The 14,225-nt window shown below is 44.2% G+C and overlaps 1 protein-coding gene across 2 annotated transcripts in view; it reads right to left on the bottom strand.

Moving 5' to 3' along the window:
• TNNT2 (troponin T2, cardiac type) overlaps window positions 1-2,024 on the bottom strand; it is a 71,850-nt gene extending 69,826 nt beyond the window's left edge. For both annotated transcript variants that reach the window (XM_040337731.1, XM_040337730.1), the window contains exon 1: window positions 1,916-2,024. The gene's annotated coding sequence lies outside the window, so the exon portion shown is untranslated. The remainder of the gene's footprint in view (window positions 1-1,915) is intronic.
• Between the last annotated feature and the right edge of the window lie 12,201 nt (window positions 2,025-14,225).

Genomic DNA, 14,225 nt, shown 5'->3' with positions numbered 1-14,225 from the left:
ATAGATCGGCGGCACAGGAGGACACTGTGTGAATCGAGCGAGGTCCCGCTCGCTCACACAGCGCGGTGGCATCGCTGGATCCAGGGACAAGGTAAATAACTTTGTCTCTGGCTGCAGCGAGGCAAGCCCGAGTCTGGCTCGGGGATACCGATTTTGGTATAAAAATCTCACCCCGAGCCAGACTCGGGAATACCACTAGGAGGGTTAATATAGGCCCAGCAAGGGTGGATTGACCATTTAATGAGCAGTTTGTGCATCTGGAGCCACCAGTCACTCCCTGGGGATACAATGGCTCTACAAACACAGCCGCAAGTCCTAATTTTTACAGGTGTGGATGCGTGGTCCTGAATGCATACTGTATGTGTTTGGGGCCGTAGACGTGCATCCACGCGGCTGTCAAATTAGGACCTGTGGTTGTGTTAGTACAGTTGCTGCATCCCTATAGCATAACATAGGTTGCCTATGTGTTTCATTTTATTTATTTCCATAAAAATGCCGACCAAAATCCTCGTACACACGACCGAGGAACTCGACGGGCGAAACACATCGTTTTCCTCATCAAGTTCCTTGTTAGGCTGTCAAGGAACTCGACAAGGCAAGTTTCTCCATTCCCGTCGAGGAAATAGAGAACATGCTCTCTTTTTGGCTCGTCGAGTTTCTCAACAGTTTCCTCAACGAAAATGTACACACGACCGGTTTCCTCGGCAAAAAAATATCTCCCAGCAAGTTTCTTGCTGGTTTTTGCCGAGAAACTCTGTCGTGTGTACGAGGCTTCAGAGAACTTTCTGTTGTGTCTACAGGACAGGAAATCTACCCAATGCTACAAAAATGAAAACAAAATAAAAAAGATTCACTTTAATCAAAATGATATTCATATCAGGCCATTTTTTTTTTACTATTTTATACAGTTCTAAAGTTTGACATGCAAGGAAAACTGCTGGTTTGTTTCTTATTAGTGCATATAATGCTTTCTTTTACTTTAGATAAAGTATGTGAAGGGTTAGAACGGCTTTCAGGTTGTTATTGATGCTCATGAGTGTATAGAGTATATTGAGTATAGGCATACCCCACTTTTAAGTACACAATGGGGTTTATTTACTATCGCTGGAGAGTGCAAAATCAGGCTCACTTCTGCAAAGAAACCAATGAGCTTCCAGGTTTTTTTTCCAGGCTTAATTGAACAAGCTGGGGTTAGAAGCTCATTGGTTCCTTTGCAGAAGTGAGCCTGATTTTGCAATCTCCAGCGATAGTAAATAATCCCCATTGTGTACTTAAAAGTGGGGTATGCCTGTATATAATTTAAGTACGGTAAGTTCTCATAGTACAGTGTTTTAAGTTTAAAGTGGATTAAAAGATTCTATGTTTAGATTGTAATGTGTATCTTAACATACATTTTATTAGAGTCTGTTGAGATGTCTTTACCTTTGTTTTAAGCATTTTAGCAAAGTAATTGTTGGTGCCACAACATACAGAGAGGTTGCGCACCACTGGTTAATTGCACCAATAATAGTACTAATATTTTAAAATTACAGGAAAGAACATATATGTATATATATACACACACGATCTTTCTTGTAATTTTAAATATATATATATAGAGAGAGAGAGAGAGAGAGAGAGAGAGAGAGAGAGAGAGAGAGAGAGAGAGAGAGAGAGAGAGAGAGAGAAATGTGTTAATACGAAACCTTGTGCCTTAAAAAAAAAAAGTCTAAAATCAGATTTTTAATTGAAGAAAAAGATTCTGATCAATTGTAACAGTGAAGAAAAAAGCACCTATTTACTCATTATGTACAAGTAGTAGAGGATAGCAAGTATAGTTTTTATAATGGCAATGGTACTTTGACCTAAAAGTGAAAATATGCATATTCTTCTAATATAATATCTTGTATAAGAGATAAAGTTTGCGGTTTCTTACCTGTGGCAGTTGTTTAATGGACTTGACGTTAAAAAGAGGCCATGCAGATCTTAAACCTCCTGTGCAGGACTGTGTGGCGTAAGTGTTAGTGATAATATAGGCAATACTTTGAAGGCTGGCTTGATGTTTCTATTCCTGGTTATCACTAAACCACTTCACAATCTAGTGTTTCCACCATATAAGTATATCCATAGCCTCAACAGAAACATTCTTGTTGAACCATTAATAGTCAAAATGACAAGATGTAAATGACGCTAAGAAGACAGGTTGACTTTATAAGGAATACGAAAAGGCATGACAGCTAAGACTTCAGAATAATAAGGAAAAAAATACTAATCTAATCATAGTGACTAAATGGTTCTATGTTTTTTTCTCAAATTTGGTTTCCTATGCATTTCAATTATTTTATATATTTTTGTGCATTTAAAATGTAATGACACCACGTATTAAAAAAAAAAAAACAAGTATAGTTATAAACAGCGAGGTTGGTTTATAGGTACGTGCTTCTTTTTTTGATATTATCATTACCTACTGACTTTCATTTAAAGTGTACAGTAAAAACCATTTTGCCCACAAAAAAAATCAGGTTATGCCAATCTGCCACATGCTTGCCTTTTAATTGTTTACTTTACAGCTACTAGGGGTAGTTTTTGTTTTCAATCTGCATTCCGATCAGACCACACAATTGTCAAAAAATAAAAAAATAAAGAATGCAGCCACCACTTTTTAGGTGTGGTAAACTGCAATATATTACATTTTTGTTTATGGGTTTTAATACACTGAGAACTAGAGCTTAAAGGGGTTTTAAAGGTTTGTTTTTTATTTTCTAAATAGGTTCCTTTAACCTCCTGGGCGGTGTTCCCGAGTCTGACTCGGGGTGAGATTTTTGGGCTAGGATCGGTAACCCCGAGTCAGACTCGGGCTCGCCTCGCTGGATGTACAGGGAGTTTTACTTACCTTGTCCCTGGACCCAGCGATGCCACCGCGCTGTGTGAGTGAGCAGGTCCTTGCTCGATTCACACAGTGCCTCCGTGTGACGCCGATCTCCGTTCCCTGCGACGTTACGACGCACGGGGACGGAGAACGGCGCCAAATTCAAAAAAGTAAACAAACACTATACATACAGTATACTGTAATCTTATAGATTACAGTACTGTATGTAAAAAAAACACACCCCCCTTGTCCCTAGTGGTCTGTCCTGTGTCATGCATGTCATTTTATATAATAAAAACGTTTCTTTCTCCCTGCAAACTGTAGATTGTCCATAGCAACCAAAAGTGTCCCTTTATGTCAAAAATAGTTTTAGATCAGCTAAAAAACAGCGATAATAAATTATAATCACTTGCAGAATTGTGCGATAGCGATTTGTGGGGAAATTCGTCATAAAAAAAATAAATAATGACAGCAACAATTCTGCAACTGAGCAAATTTCAGTGATTTTGATTTGATTACATTATTGAATAATTTTTATTATAATTATATTATTATTTGTTATAATTATTTATAATTATTTATTATATTATAATTTATAATTTTGTTTTTAAAAAAATGTCATACCCGGGATGCCTATTAGAATCTTGTTTGGTCAGATTTAAGTGAGTTATTTCTAAAAATGACAGACCTACAGTATAAAACGCCAAATTTCCTTGCAAATAATGGTACCGCTTTCAGCATGTTTTTTCTGAAAGAATCATACCGCCAGGGAGGTTAAGCTAGTGCATTGTTGGTTCACTTACCTTTTCCTTCGATTTCCCTTCTAAATGTTTTTTTTTCTTTGTTTTCTTTGTCTGAATTTCTCACTTCATGTTCCTCCTCAGTAAGTTGTTCTGACTGACTTTCTACCACTCAGATGATGGTGGAAAGCTTACTGAGGAGAAACAGGAAGTGAGAAATTCAGACAAAGAAAAAAACATTTAGAAGGGAAATTGAAGGAAAAGGTAAGTGAACCAACAATGCACTAGCTTAAAGGAACCTATTTAGAAAATAAAAAACTAACCTTTACCACCCCTTTAATATTACCATAGATGACCTGACCCCCACACTTGGGCAATAACCAAGATATTCTACTTCAAGGCCTCAGTCACAAGGGTATAGTTATTTGTACACCTGTGTGAGTGCCTGCACGAGATACACAGTGTGATTGCTATGTGATGCGATTCCTCTGCGTTTCCCACATCACTTCACTGTGAACAAATCCTAAATTATCATAAATTAGACTGCTTGCACGCAAAAGCATGGAACAGCTGTGCATCCAGTACAGGAAAAACATTGCTTTCACATGGGTGTACATTTAAAAAGGTTGTAATCCTCCAAATAAAATTCCAAAAAAAAACCTGCAAGACAAAGGCATAGTGAGCTAGTATGCATTGCATACTAGCTCATTATGAAATACTTACCTTGGAATGATGCCTTGCAGTGCCGCCAGCACTTTGCTCTCATGGCCAACATTTTTCCCGGAGTTACTTCCAGGTTCACGGCTCCAGCACTGTGATTGGCCGGTTCCTTCAGTGCGGTGCCCCAGGACGAAGTCAATTGTGACGAAACGGTGTAGGGTAGCGGCGTGCTGACGTCATCACTACATACAGTGTCTTGGAGTGAACGGGCTGTGTTAGCCGGCCGGCTACATATTTTCACATGCAAATTTTTATCTACTTATTGTAAGTGTGATTTTAAATTTTTTTTATTAAATTGTTTTACTGGATTACGCTATGTCAGCCTTTTTTCCTTCCTTACCTTGGCTATAATCACTATTGACCATCTGTGAGCGGTGGGAGAGTTATCGGATACCGGATATCCTGCTGCATAGACCCCTAGGCTGGGTAGAAAGCCACACGCCAGCAGAAGATCTCTGGTTGGGATCTTACCCTTCGGTAAGAGGCAGTCTGTTTGGAAGGTGGAGGATTTCCTTTCTATCTTGTCACTCTTCTATGGTTTCTTTTGTTTGATGTCACCATTCCATTTGAAGGAGAGCAGTGTACTTTCAGCCACCAAACCACCATCTAATGTGTCTTTCCTTTGAAAAAAGGACATTGATTTTTGCGAAAAGAATTTTTTATTTGTTTCAAATGATTTCAATCTATTAACAGCACTATGATCACAATTATTTATGCTAGTTGATGTTTTGTTTAATTTATACGCTATTTTGCACGGCTTATTTTTCTTTACAGAAAAGCTGCATGCATATTTGCTTTTCGTATATCTACCAGACACTGCAGTATTTCCACATTTTTTCAGTGCGGATGCGCCTATGACGTTGTCGGCAGTGAATATACTAAATATCTCCTAAACGGTGCAAGTTTAGAAGATATTTACAGTTACTACAGGTAAGCCTTACTATAGGCTCACCTGTAGGTACAATTTAAAAGGAATACTTTACTTCCTCTTTAAGTACGTTTGCACCCATGTAAACAAAGTCTAAGATGCAGAAACTAGTGTTTTAGATCATTTTCACTCTCAGCAAGTCCTGGTTGATTCTGCCCCTTCCCTTGGGGTTAACTGCACAAAAAACAGTGCTATAGACTACTTGCAGGTGCGGTGGCATCCCCTTCATTAGGGGCGCATCGGCACCAACTCACCCTTTATCCACGCGCCCGGCCCCTAATCTCCATGCAGGGCACCAGACAACATGGATTTCAATGCAGGTTTTTTTTTAAGCATGCGATTAAAGCCGGAGGCTCTAATTGGCTTCAAAAAGGGTGGGCTCGGGGGGCAGTGCCCACCCACTTGTGTGACATTAATATTCGCTAATGTCTTCCTGCTTCTCCTCCCGGCCAATCAGGAAACAGGTCCTGAGACCAATCGGATCTCAGGACCCGTCTCCAGTTCAGCTAGTAGTAGAAGCCATGGCCCGGCAGTGATAGCCTCATCCAGGAGCCCGGATTCAGTAGTGCACCACCACCTGGACCTTCTCACGGAAACTCTACCACATTTTAAAGTTAAGGCCACAGATTTGCACGGGAGTGCTGTAGTGCGAGTGGTTTGCCGCCTATTGAGTGCCAGGTGCGGAAGGGTGTAGTGCGAGTGAGGGGGCCAGGTCTGTTTGCCACCCCCCAAAAAAAATACTGACCACCAGCCGCCACTGTGTAGACGTCTACCCACAGGTCATTTTTATAGAGACATATCCCTGTCTATGGCTAGACAGTATGCAGTTTTCACATGGCTTGAAAAAATGTCCACTGCAGTCGCAGGCATCATCCTGGTATTGTTTTTTTCAGCTGGCGGTTAGCTTTCTAGAAAAAGCTATTTTAGCGGCTTATTATCTGCTGGATTGCTTTTACAAGCAGTTGGAGAGGACGTCCCGTCCCCCCGTCCATCTTTTTCGGCTCTGTCTGGCTTTCCCGTCCCACTCGGAAACCCGAGAGTGCAGCCGGCGGAACCGAAACAGCTCTGATCATCTCTATGGTCTAAGAAACCAGAAGCAATGAGCATTTCATCACTTTTGGTTTCGCCAGATGTAAACAAATTCTTAGTGGATTGAAAAAAGCATCAGCATCAAATCATATCAATCTTGGTATGAACCAAAGCTTTTAGGGCAGAGGCATCTGGGGTCTCTCAGTAAAGAGTACAGTACCTGTCACTGAGTGTTGCTCTCACAGAGGATTTACAGTAGGTGCACGCGATATTGTGTCAATCTCGCTCCCTTTCTCGGCAAGATTGAGCACCTACGAGCCCCATCGCGGGAGCCAGCGCCGAGCTGGCTTGCCGCGATAGAGACAAAGCCGTCATAGAAGCGACGGGAGATCCGACTTGGATTCCCGCCAATTCTACACGTGTGCAGCGTTTGTTATGAATCCTGAGGGGGAAGTACCCGCCGGATTTTAAATAAAAATCCGGCATGGGTTCCCCCCTCAGGAGCATACCGGGCCCTTAGGTCTGTTATGGGTTGTAAGGAGAGCCCCCCCTACGCCGAAAAAACGGCGTAGGGGGTCCCCCTACAATCCATACCAGATCCATATCCAAAGCACGCTACCCGGCCGGCCAGGAAAGGAGTGGGGACGAGCGAGCGCCCCCCTCCTGAGCCGTACCAGGCTGCATGCCCTCAACATGGGGGGGTTGGGTGCTCTGGGGCAGGGGGGCGCACTGCGGCCCCCCCACCTCAGAGCACTCTGTCCCCATGTTGATGAGGACAGGGCCCCTTCCCGACAACCCTGGCCGTTGGTTGTCGGGGTATGCGGGCGGGAGGCTTATCGGAATCTAGGAGCCCCCTTTAATAAGGGGGCCCCCAGATACCGGCCCCCCACCCTAAGTGAATGGATATGGGGTACATCGTACCCCTAACCATTCACCTGTAGGAAAAATGTCAAAGTTAATAAACACACCACACAAGGGTTTTTAAAATAATTTATTTATTAGCTCTTCTACCAGGGGGAGCTTCTTCTTTGACGTCTTCGGGTGGGTGGGGGCCGCCGTCTGGTTCTCTTCCACCGCCGGGGGGGTCGCTTTTAAAAAAGCCCCCACCCCCGGCGGGTTTCCTCCGGCGTCTTCGGCGGGGGGGCTTCTTCTTCCGCTATCCCGACGGGTCTTCTCCGCTATCCGGGGGGTCTTCTCAACTCTCCGGGGGTCTCCTTCTATGTTCGCCGCTCTCCGCTGTTGACTCGGCGCACCCCGGTTCTTCCTCCAGCTGTCCGGTGCCTTCTCCTTCAGCGCTGAACGTCTATCTTCTTCTTCCGTGCTGTGACGTATTCTTCTTCTTCCGGGCTGTGACGTCATCTACTTCACTTCTCCAGATGTTGACACGCCGGCTCTTCTCGCTGAAATGGCAGGTGCCCTGCTTTCATCGGACCTATATAGGCCTCACAGTCCCATCATGCTCTGTACCTACCCATGTGATACCTACCCACGTGGGTAGGTATCACATGGGTAGGTACAGAGCATGATGGGACTGTGAGGCCTATATAGGTCCGATGAAAGCAGCGCACCTGCCATTTCAGCGAGAAGAGCCGGCGTGTCAACATCGGGAGAAGAGAAGAAGAGAAGACGTCACAGCACAGCGGCCTGAAGGGAGAAGTAGAAGTCGTCACAGAACAGCGGAAGAAGAGGAGAAGACGTCACAGAACAGCGGAAGAAGGAGAAGGCACCGGACAGCGGGAGGAAGAACCGGGGTGCGCCGAGTCAAGAGCGGAGAGCGGCGAACATAGAAGAAGACCCCCCGGAGCAGAGAAGACGTCACAGAAGAGCGGTGAAGACCCCGGAGAGCAGGAGAAGACCCCCGGAAATCGGAAGAAGAAGCTCCCCCTGGTAAAAGAGCTAAAGAAGACAGGGGGAGCCTCCGGAGCAGACTAATAAAATATTTTAATACCCTGTGTTTTTTATTTGTGTTTTTACCACTTTTCCTCCAGGTGAATGGGTAGGGGTACGATGTACCCCATATCCATTCACTTAGGGTGGGGGGCCGGTAACTGGGGGCCCCCTTATTAAAGGGGGCTCCCAGATTCCGATAAGCCTCCCGCCCGCATACCCCGACAACCAACGGCCAGGGTTGTCGGGAAGGGGCCCTGTCCTCATCAACATGGGGACAGGGTGCTCTGGGGTGGGGGGGCCGCAGTGCGCCCCCCTGCCCCAGAGCACCCAACCCCCCCATGTTGAGGGCATGCAGCCTGGTACGGCTCAGGAGGGGGGGGGGCGCTCGCTCGTCCCCACTCCTTTCCTGACCGGCCGGGTAGCGTGCTTTGGATACGGGTCTGGTATGGATTGTAGGGGGACCCCCTACGCCGTTTTTTCGGCGTAGGGGGGCTCTCCTTACAACCCATAACAGACCTAAGGGCCCGGTATGCTCCTGAGGGGGGAACCCATGCCAAATTTTTATTTAAAATCCGGCGGGGACTTCCCCCTCAGGATTCATAACAAACGCCGCACACGTGTAGAATTGGCGGGAATCCAAGTCGGATCTCCCGTCGCTTCTATGACGCGCACATTGGAATGTGCTGTCACTATTCCAGTGAGTGCGAGATGTCGGCGAGATCTCGGCACCATGTCGCCGAGAATCAGCGCGATGCTGTCATGCTAAAAACACAATATCACAAACACCTACTGTATATTCCCTGTGATAACAATAAACGTGATCAAATGGAAAAAAGTTTAAAGTGACATTGTAACATTTTTTTTTTCAAATTATCATAAAAAAATAATGTAAGCGCCCCTCATCCCCCCGTGTTCAGCGATCACACCACGTGTTCACTTGTTCATTTATTTATTTAGTTTATAGGGTTTAGCGCAGATTTTTTTTTCTTTACAGCAATCACACCACACATGTAAGGTAACACCATGAACCTCAGATCAAAGGAAGTGATTCTAGCACCAAACCTTCATTGTAGATCTAAAGTGATAACCTTTAAACTGTAAAGGCTTTTAAAGCGTTTTCTATAAAGGCTTTTAAAGAGTTGCCTATAAATTATAACATTTACATAGTTCGTTGTTGTTGCAAGGGTATCCGCAATTTTAACCACTTAATCCCTGGACCATTTCGATGGCCAAAGTCCAGAGCACTTTTTGCGATACGGCACTGCGTTGCTTTAACTGACAATTGCGCGGTCGTGCAACATGGCTCCCAAACAAAATTGACGTCCTTTTTTTCCCACAAATAGAGCTTTCTTTTGGTAGTATTTGATCACCTCTGCGGTTTTTATTTTTTGCGCTATAAACAAAAATAGAGCGACAATTTTGAAAAAAATGCAATATATTTTACTTTTTGCTATAATAAACATCCCCAAAAAATCTATGATTTTTTTTCCCCACAGTTTAGGCCGATACGTATTCTTCTACATATTTTTGGTAAAAAAATCGCAATAAGCGTATATTGATTGGTTTGCGCAAAAGTTATAACATCTACAAAATAGGAGTAGTTTTATGGCATTTTTATTTTATTATAATTTTTTTGTTTACTAGTAATGGCGGCGATCTGCAATTTTTATTGTGACTGCGACTTTATGGTGGACACATCGAACACTTTTGACCAATTTGTCATTTTTACAGCGAGCAGTGCTATAAAAATGCACAGATATCTGTGAAAATGACACTGGCAGTGAAGGGGTTAACCACTAGGTGGCACTGAAGGGGTTAAGTGTGTCCTAGGGAGTGCTTCTAACTGCAGGGGGGATGGGCTGTGTGTGACAAGACAGTGATCACCGCTTCCGATTACAGGGAGCTGTGATCAGTGTCCTTTCACTAGGAATACTGGGGAAATGCTTGTTTACATCAGCATTTCCCCGTTCTTCCTCTCCGTGAGATGATCGCTGGTATCCCATCGAGTCCGCGGGACCCGCGGTCAGACTCACAGAGCTTGCGCGTCCACAATGCCGCTTCTTAAAACGGACGTATATATACGTCCATCTGCCTGCCCGTGCCATTCTGCCGACGTATATCGTCGTGCGATGGTCGGCAAACGGTTAAAGTGTGACATGTTTGTTATCTATTTGATTGGTAAAACATCTTTTATATTTTAGCAAACAATTGGATATTATATTGGGTTTTTGTTCATAAAAAAAAAGTGTATTTAAAAAAAAACGTAAAACCGCTGTGCAAATAAATGCTATTCTCTAGGGCCTACTTATACCATGGATCTTGTAAGTGTTTTTAACCATTGTTCTTAATTAAACATTGCGAATGCTGCACTCAGGGCTGTCTTAATGAGAGGGCACACCTGGGCACTGCCCAGGGGCCCCAGCTGCATGGGGGCCCCTTGCACCTTCCCCAAGCAGGATGTAGAGGGGTCAGAGTGCTGGGGGGGATATCTGGGATGTAGAGGGGTCAGAGTGCTGGGGGGACATCTGGGATGTAGAGGGGTCAGAGTGCTGGGGGGACATCTGGGGTGTAGAGGGGTCAGAGTGCTGGTGGGGATATCTGGGGTGTAGAGGGGTCAGAGTGCTGGGGGGATATCTGGGATGTAGAGGGGTCAGAGTGCTGGGGGGGGATATCTGGGGTGTAGAGGGGTCAGAGTGCTGGGGGGGATATCTGGGATGTAGAGGGGTCAGAGTGCTGGGGGGACATCTGGGATGTAGAGGGGTCAGAGTGCTGGGGGGACATCTGGGATGTAGAGGGGTCAGAGTGCTGGGGGGACATCTGGGGTGTAGAGGGGTCAGAGTGCTGGGGGGACATCTGGGATGTAGAGGGGTCAGAGTGCTGGGGGGACATCTGGGATGTAGAGGGGTCAGAGTGCTGGGGGGACATCTGGGATGTAGAGGGGTCAGAGTGCTGGGGGGACATCTGGGGTGTAGAGGGGTCAGAGTGCTGGCGGGGATATCTGGGGTGTAGAGGGGTCAGAGTGCTGGGGGGATATCTGGGATGTAGAGGGGTCAGAGTGCTGGGGGGGGGGATATCTGGGGTGTAGAGGGGTCAGAGTGCTAGGGGGGATATCTAGGGTGTAGAGGGATCAGAGTGCTGGGGTGATATCTGGGGTGTAGAGGGGTCAGAGTGCTGGGGGGAATATCTGGGGTGTAGAGGGGTCAGAGTGCTGGGGGGAATATCTGGGCTGTAGAGGGGTCAGAGTGCTGGGGGGATATCTGGTCTGTTTACCTGCGCTGTCTGAATTGTAGGGGCCCCAGAGCATTACTTTGCCCAGGGGCCCATGATGCTATTAAGATGGCCCTGGCTGCACTTAGAAGCGCCTTCTGTTTCTTTTTTTAATTATTTTTCCCCTTACCATCTCTGTTTTTCAAATTTTCATCCTCATTGCTCCTAAGAGCAAGGATGAATTACTATAGTACACTCCCAGTTTTAAAAGACAAAGCTGATGAACACATTGGGGTTGATTTACTAAAGGCAAGTAGACTGTGCACTTTGGAAGGGCAGTTGCACCCTGCAAGTGCAGTTACTCCTGAGTTTAGTAAATAAGGTAAAGCTTCACTTTGTAAAGAATACCCAATCACATTTAAGGAATATAAAAAAAAAAAATATTTTTTGCTTGCACGTGATTGGGTGAATGAAGTCAGCAGCACTTTCCTTCATTTACTAAGCCCTGGAGCAACTGCACTTCCAACATGCACAGCCTGTTTGCCTTTAGTAAATTACCCCCATCGAGTGATCATGTCAATTGAGCCCAGCTAGCAAATCATAATTTAATGTTTAACCACTTAAGGACTGCCTAAAGCCGATATAAGTTGGCAGAATGACACGGAATGGCACAGACCTGTACTTCGCCTTTAAGAGCCCAGCCGTGGGTCGCACGCGCACGACTCAGTCCGAAGTTCCGTGACCGCGCCCGCGGACACGATCGCCGCTGGTGTCCCGCAATCGGGTCACAGAAGCTGAAGAACAGGGAGAGGTGAGTGTAAACACACCTTCCCAGTTCTTCTGTGTGGCAGTGACACTGATCGTCTGTTCCCTGATATAGGGAACGACGATCAGTGACGTCACGCCTACAGCCACGCCCCCCTACAGTAATAATCACTCCCTTAGGGCACACTTAACCCCTTAGCGCCACATAGTGGTTAACCCCTTCACTGCCATTGTCATTTTCACAGTAATCAGTGCATTTTGAAATTGCCAATGGTCCCAAAAATGTGTCAAAAGTGTCCGATGTGTCCGCCATAATGTCGCAGTCACGAAAAAAAGCATTGATCACCGCGATTACTAGTAAAAAAAATATATATTAATAAAAATGCCATAAAACTATCCCCTATTTTGTAAACGCTATAACTTTTGCGCAAACCAATCAATAAACGCTTATTGCGTTTTTTTTTACCAAAAATAAGTGGAAGAATTCGTATCGGCCTAAACTAAGGAAAAAAATATTTTTTTATATATTTTTTGGGGATATATATTATAGTAAAATGTAAAAAAATATAGAATCTTTTCAAAATTGTCGCTCTATTTTTGTTTATAGCGCAAAAAATAAAAACCGCAGAGGTGATCAAATACCACCAAAAGAAAGCTCTATTTGTGAGAAAAAAAGAACGCCAATTTTGTTTGGGCACCACATCGCAAGACCGCGCAATTTTCAGTTAAAGCGACGCACTGCAGAATCGCAAAAAGGGGCAAGGAACTTCCCTGGCGGTATGATTCTTTCAGAAAAAACATGCTGAAAGCGGTACCATTATTTGCAAGGAAATTTGGCGTTTTATATTGTAGGTCTGTAATTTTTAGAAATAACTCACTTAAATCTGACCAAACAAGCTTCTAATAGGCATCCCGGGTATGACATTTTTTTAAAAACAAAATTATAAATTATAATATAATAAATAATTATAAATAATTATAACAAATAATAATATAATTATAATAAAAATTATTCAATAATGTAATCAAATTAAAATCACTGAAATTTGCTCAGTTGCAGAATTGTTGCTGTCATTATTATTTTTTTTTTATGACGAATTTCCCCACAAATCGCTATCGCACAATTCTGCAAGTGATTATAATTTATTATCGCTGTTTTCTAGGTGATCTAAAACTATTTTTGACATTAAGGGACACTTTTGGTTGCTATGGACAATCTACAGTTTGCAGGGAGAAAGAAACGTTTTTATTATATAAAATGACATGCATGACACAGGACAGACCACTAGGGACAAGGGGGGTGTGTTTTTTTTACATACAGTACTGTAATCTATAAGATTACAGTATACTGTATGTAAGGTGTTTGTTTACGTTTTTGAATTTGGCGCCGTTCTCCGTCCCCGTGCGTCGTAACGTCGCAGGGAACGGAGATCGGCGTCACACGGAGGCACTATGTGAATCGAGCGAGGTCCCGCTCGCTCACACAGCGCGGTGGCATCGCTGGATCCAGGGACAAGGTAAGTAAAAAGTGCCTGTGTTTCTAGCTAGGCAAGCCCGAGACTGACTCAGGGTTACCGCTCGTAGCAGGAAAATCTAACCCCGAGTCAGTCTCGGGAACACCGCCAGGCAGGTTAACCTGCATAATGGTTCGGGTCTTACGTGGTTAATGGAGAGTGGTCCTAATTTGCTATACTTGTTAAAGAAATTCCACCCTCAAGCTACTTATGTCAAGTGTTTATCATAAGAAGCAAACAAAATTAAAGCGCTAAACCTAGAAAGCATAAATTCATAAAAAAAAAAAAGAAGCAAGATGTGCAGGAGTGGAACTGATAATGTATGGCAGATAGGAGGGGGGAGGGAAAGGAACAATATCTGCAGTGCAAATCCAAGACTGCCACTAAGAGAAACAAGTTATTTCCCAACGAAAGCATTTTGATGATCAAGTGTAACATAGCACTCCCAAAGAACAACCAAACATATCAAAAACAAATGTCAGTCACAGGTAGTCTCATAAACGATATAAAATGAACCCTACTACTATAGAAGGACCAGATATGGCTAGTAAAGCTGGAGTGGGGGGTCTAGGTAAAACAAAGCA

Source organism: Rana temporaria, chromosome 2 (genome assembly GCF_905171775.1).
Source record: "Rana temporaria chromosome 2, aRanTem1.1, whole genome shotgun sequence".
Classification (NCBI taxonomy): Eukaryota; Metazoa; Chordata; class Amphibia; order Anura; family Ranidae; genus Rana; species Rana temporaria.
The sequence above is the reverse complement of the archived record's forward strand: the minus strand, read 5'-3'. Positions and strand labels throughout refer to the sequence as shown.